Source organism: Eubalaena glacialis, chromosome 10 (genome assembly GCF_028564815.1).
Source record: "Eubalaena glacialis isolate mEubGla1 chromosome 10, mEubGla1.1.hap2.+ XY, whole genome shotgun sequence".
Lineage (NCBI taxonomy): Eukaryota > Metazoa > Chordata > Mammalia > Artiodactyla > Balaenidae > Eubalaena > Eubalaena glacialis.
In genome coordinates this window covers 118,454,519-118,460,167 of record NC_083725.1, presented here as the reverse complement: position 1 = coordinate 118,460,167, position 5,649 = coordinate 118,454,519, and the positions used below count along the sequence as shown (strand labels likewise).

The 5,649-nt window shown below is 54.9% G+C and overlaps 1 long non-coding RNA gene across 1 annotated transcript; it reads left to right on the top strand.

Annotated features, from left to right (window-relative positions):
* The first annotated feature begins 400 nt into the window (after positions 1–400).
* LOC133100022 (uncharacterized) lies at positions 401–2,567 on the top strand. Its single transcript, XR_009702378.1, has 2 exons — positions 401–675; positions 1,560–2,567. It is a non-coding gene; the product is annotated as an uncharacterized LOC133100022 (long non-coding RNA).
* Positions 2,568–5,649: the final 3,082 nt, after the last annotated feature.

The following is a 5,649-nucleotide window of genomic DNA, read 5'->3' as shown; positions in this document are numbered from 1 at the left end:
CACACCTTTGCTGGCGCCCATCCCCGATCATCCCTGGATGGAGACCCCTCCCCACCTCTTCCGGAACATGACCTCTGCCAGCACAGACAGCACGAACGGTGGCCGCCCAAGGAACCCCCGAGATGCTGGCCCATTCCCTTGGCTCAGTGGGAGGGAGGGTCCAGAGTGGGACCCTGATTGCCCCAGGTCACACTGTGCAGCCCGACAGCACTGAGATGGGCACCAGGTCACTCATCCCCAGCCTGAAGGTCACCCCCAGCCATCACTCTCCCAGGGGTCTCTGGGAACAGGCCCCAGCCATGGGAGTCCCCGCGGGCAGGGAGAGTCCCGCCTTTCCGTGTGGCCATTGCAGGACATGACCTCATCCCTCACGGGGCAGCTCGGCCCCAGGCCAACAGATTGTGCTGGGAATGCACTTCCTGTTGCTCAGATCCATCGCAAAGGAGCTCAAACCGGGCCCAGAGGAGCGGGTCCCACGGCCTCGGCCTCTGCCAGTGCCATCCTGGGGGGCCTGGGGGGCGGGCAGGCCCTCTGGGACCAATGGTGCTGACCCGCCTTGGCCCTGAGTCGCTGGCCCACCGCAGCAGAGGCGAGGAAGGGCAGTCGGGGATGAGGGGGCCTCTGCTGAGCTGCAGGAGATCTGCAGGAAACAGACACACCCAGTGGAAACGGCTGGTGAGAGAGCATCACCCACCCCCCCACCCCCCCACCCCCGCCCCGTGCCCCACCCCATCCACAGCGGGTGCCCGAGGGGCGGGGCTGGGGGAGGAGCCTCATGGCCTGAGATGCCCTTTCTTGGGCACCAGGGGCTGCTGGGGAGAAGCCCATAGTGAATCTGGCCTGGTTCCCCCCACGTCGTAAAGGTGCTGGGGCCTGCGTCACAGCCAAGCAAACGGGTGAGCGCGGGAGTTCCATCCTTCCAGGGCCATCGTCCTGCCACCACCCCCAGAGGCAACATGCATGCTGTCTGCTGCCTGGTCCCGTGTCTCCAGGATGGGTGTGGGCCCCAGGAGATCAGGGTCCTGCCCCAGCTCAGCCGCTAACTCCCAGGTGCCCTGGCCGGGGGCTGGCCTTCAGTGTCTGTTTCCTCCCTTGCAGAGAACATGCCCTGGTCCTCGTCGCTCCCTGTGTGAGTCTGCTTGGGGCCCTGTAGCAAAGGCCCACAGACCAGGCAGCTCAAACAGCAGACAGTCACTCTCCCCAGTCCTGGAGGCTGGAAGCCCGGGTCTCGGTGTGGGCAGGGCTGGGTCTTCCCGAGGCCTCTCTCCTCGGTGTGCCGATGGCCATCTCCTCCCTGTGTCTTCACAGGGTCGTCCCTCTGTGTGTGTCTGTGTCCTGACCTCCTCTTCCTAGAAGGACACCAGTCCTATGGGATTTGGGCCCACCCCCCCATGACCCCATTTTAACTTTACACCTCTTTAAAGACCCCATCTCCAAATACAGTCACATTCTGGGGTGCTGGGGGTGAGGACTCCAACATATGAATTTGCTCGTAAACCACCCCCCCAAAACGTAGAAGTTAGTGCCGTTGGCTCATCCCTCGTGCATTTATCCCACAGATGTTGGTTGAGTGCCCTCTGCATGCAGTGGAGAGGTGTCTACAGTGATGGACAAGATGGAAGGAAAGGTGGAAAGAGATAGGAAACAACGAGCCTAAAGGTCACGTGTCTGAGGTCACCTTGACCCCTTTCTTCTCTTACCTCTCACTTCTGATGTGCGCACCCAGCCAGCCCTGCCTCTGGACGCTGCCACCACCCTGCCCACCACATCTGGAGCCCGACCCCCGTGGAAACCCCTGCTGGCCCCCTCAGGCCCTTCTCAGCCCAGCGCCAGCGGTCCTATCACATCTACGTCAGATTATGTCACATCTCTGCTCACAATCCACCTGCGGCTGCTCATTCCCGCCAGAAAACACATCCAAGACCCCACGATGGCCTCTAAGTCCCTACGTGGGTGGCCGCTATGACCCATCTGTCCTGGTCTCCACTACTCATACCCTTTCACCTGCTCCAGCGCACTCACCACCTCCTCGCCTCTTGAACTGGCAAATGCGCTCCTGCCCCAGGGCCTTTGCACTGGCTCTTCCCCCTACCTGGGATGCTCTTTCCTCAGACGCCACCTGGCTCTTCCCCTCACCTTTTTCAAGGGAGGCCGTCCTTGACCACTTGATTTAAATTGCCCTCCTGACCCTCTGGATTCCCTTTCCTGTTCTAACACTTATCACCTGCAGGTCATGTCATTTTCTTCATTATTTTGCTTGTTGTCTGTCTCCCCAAGGACAGAAAGTTTCATCTGTTTTCTTTGCCGCTGGATGCCCAGCACCTAAAATAAGCCTGGTATTCAATCAATAGTTATTTTTGAATGTATCTGACAAGGAATTATTTTGCTTTTCCTCAAGGGTCAGCAAATGGTCTCTGTAATGGGCCAGATGGTAAATATTTTCAGCTTTCTGTCACACTATCTCCATCGAAACTAACCAACCCTGCCATTAAAAAGCAAAGCAGCCAGAGGCAATGTGTATGTGAATGGGCGGGCCATGTTCCAATAAAACTTTATTTACAAAAGCAGGCGAAGGGCCGGATTTGGCTGTGGGCTGCAGTGTGCAGAGCCTTGGTGTATCTAGTGAGCCAGTGACTGACCTGTACTCACTCACACATGCTCTCCCTGACACCCCCTCCCATCCTGTGCACCATACAAGTGTATTCTCCGCTCCCCCACGTCTGTGCCATCCATAAACTTCCGAGGCCATTAGGGCATTCACAGCCCTCAGGTCTTAGCATCTTTTGAGTCCCCAGGGAGGGGGCTGGCCAGGGATGATTGTCCCCACTTTGCAAATGGCAAAGGTGAGGTGCAGCAAGGTAAGTGGGCTCACAGGGCCACAGCTGGAAGGCGTGGCGCCCTCTCCCCTCCTCACTCTTTCCCTGCTTTCTGATGCTCCCAGACCACCTCCCTTTTCTCCCCTCACGGCCGGACCCAGCCACCCCTCTGGGATTCCACTCAAGCCCTCCCCCCATCGTGTGCCCTGAGTCCTCTGTCCTCCAGGTGGGCCTGCCCGGTCCCCCAGAGCTTCCAGGAAAGATGCTGAGTCCTGAGCCTTAGAAGAAATGGCCAATTCATACACGAGCTGCTGTCAAGTCCTCTCGGTCTCCTGGCTGGTGCTGGGGCCGCTTCTGGGGCTGGACCTTGCCTGTGACTCGGAAGGTCCCAGTTACATGCTGGGCACAAGTGGTGTTTGCGCGGGGCCGCCCGGCCTCTGCTCCTCTCTCCACGTCACCCCACTCTGCCGTTTCTCTGACGACTGGCTTCTCTGCTCAACCTCGTCCCACACGCGGCCAAGGGCGGGTGCCCAGCCCTGACTCTCCACAAGCTTTTCGTGGAACCTCCACGTCGCAATCAGCAACTGCCTCTGTGTCTCTTAAGTTCAGATTCTTAAAGAACCAGCCCGACAGGCCGCCGGTCAGCCGCAGTGGTCACTCGGCTCACATGTCCCTCTGTGGTCCAACCAGCCTTGGCCAGAGAGCAGGGTGGGTGACATATCACTGAGGGGTCCCCTAGAAACCGATCACACGTGGCTAGTTCCAAGACCCTGGGTGACTAGGCCTAGCACCAGCTTCAGGGTCAAGAAATCGGTGGCACCAGACATCTCCTAGAGGGATCCCAGGGCCATAGGAGCTGGGGACCCTGACACGTTCTGCTGACATGACAATGGCCAAGAAGATCTCCCTTATCTTAGTTTTCTGGGGCTTCTGTAAACAAGTTGGGTGGCTCACAACCACAGAAATTTATTCTCTCATGGTTCTGGAGGCCAGATGTCCAAAATCGGTTATATTGGCTAAAATCAAAGTGTCACAGGGCCACGCTCCCACTAGAGGCTCTAGGGAAGGGGCCTTCCTTGCCTCTCCCAGCTCCTGGGGGCCCCAGACATCCTTGGCTTGTGGCCACATCCCTCCCGTCCCTGCCTCCGTCTTCGTATGGCCTCCTCCGTGTCTGGCTCAAAATCCCCCTGCCTGTCTCTTACACGGACACTTGTCGTTGAAGGTAGAGCCCGCCTGCATAATCCAGGGTGATCTCATTTCAACTCCTTAATTTAAGCAGGGAGCCCTTTCCTCAAGGGAGATCTCAGAGTTCCATCTCCATGACAACTGACAAAGTATTAGTATCCAGCATACATGACACTCGACAAACTGTAAGAAATCCCACTGATAAAATAAGAAATGTAGAGAAGCAGCGTGGATGGCCATGTCAGCCAAATCAGGGAAGTGCAAAGTCAAACGATGCAAAGTCAAACGATGCAATGTCATTCGCACCTCCCATCCTTCCTCCCAGATTTACAGAAAGTGAGTCTGTCTGACAGTAGCTAGTGCGGCAAAGATGGAGGGAAATGGGAACTCACTCAGGCTCCACCAGAGTGATGGGTGTGGTCACTGTGGACAGCACTGTGGCCTTGCCTGGTGGAGCTGGGACTGTATCATCCCCTGACCCCGCAACTCCGCTCAGAAACCCTCGCCCACACTCACATGGAGACCAGCGTGAGACTGTCCACTGCAGCATTTTTTTTATTGTTGAAGTCTAGTTGATTTATTGAATACAATGTGTTAGTTTCAGGTGTACAGCAAAGTGATTCAGTTATACATATATGTAGATATATTCTCTTTCAGATTCTTTTCCATTAGAGGTTATTACAAGACACTGAATATACTCCCTGTGCTATACAGTAGGTCCTTGTGGTTTATTTTATAAATATATAGTAATGTGTTTCTGTTAATCCCAAGCTCCTAATTTATCCCTCCCCGACCCTTTCCCCTTTGCTAACCGTAAATTTGTTTGCTATGTCTGTGAGTCTGTTTCTGTTTTGTAAATAAGTTCATTTGTATCATTCTTTTAGATTCCACATATGTGATATCATACGATACTTGTCTTTTGATTTACTTCACCTAGTGTGATAATCTCTAGGTCCATCCATGTTGCTGCAGATGGCAATGTTTCATTCTTTTTTATGGCTGAGTAATATTCCATTGTATCTATGTACCACATCTCCTTCATCCATTCATCTGCTGATGGGCACTTAGGCTGCTTCCATGTCTTGGCTATTGTAAGTAGTGCTCACGTCATTTTTAACATGACGTGTGGAAACAGCCTAGACGTCCGTCCGCAGGAGAACTGGGCCGTTTCCACACAATTACATACGATGGAATAGTGGAAAGGAAGGAATGGGAGGCCGCTGTATCAACACGGGTGACTCTCACTGAAGCAAATGGAGGCCAAGGGGATGTGACCTCGAAGGCAAGGTGTGGTCCTGGAGGACATCCTGGAGCAGAAGAAGGATATTAGTGGAAAAACGTAAAATCTGATAAGCGCCTGAGATTTAGGTAATAGTGTTGTGCTGATGTGAATTTCTTACTTTGGATGAGTGGATTGTGGGTCTCTGATAAGATGTTAACACTGGGGGAAGCTGGGTGAAGGGTGTAGGGGACACCGCCCTACTCCCTTGCCCCTAGCCAGCCCTGAGCTCCCATCTCCAGGCCCCGCCCTGAGCCCCCTGGACCTTCTGCCCTCACTTAGGACCTTGCTTGTACCCAGCCCCACATCCTTGCTCTCCTGGCCCCTGCCTTGACTTTTGCTGCTAAACCAGGTGAAAGGGCAGCCACG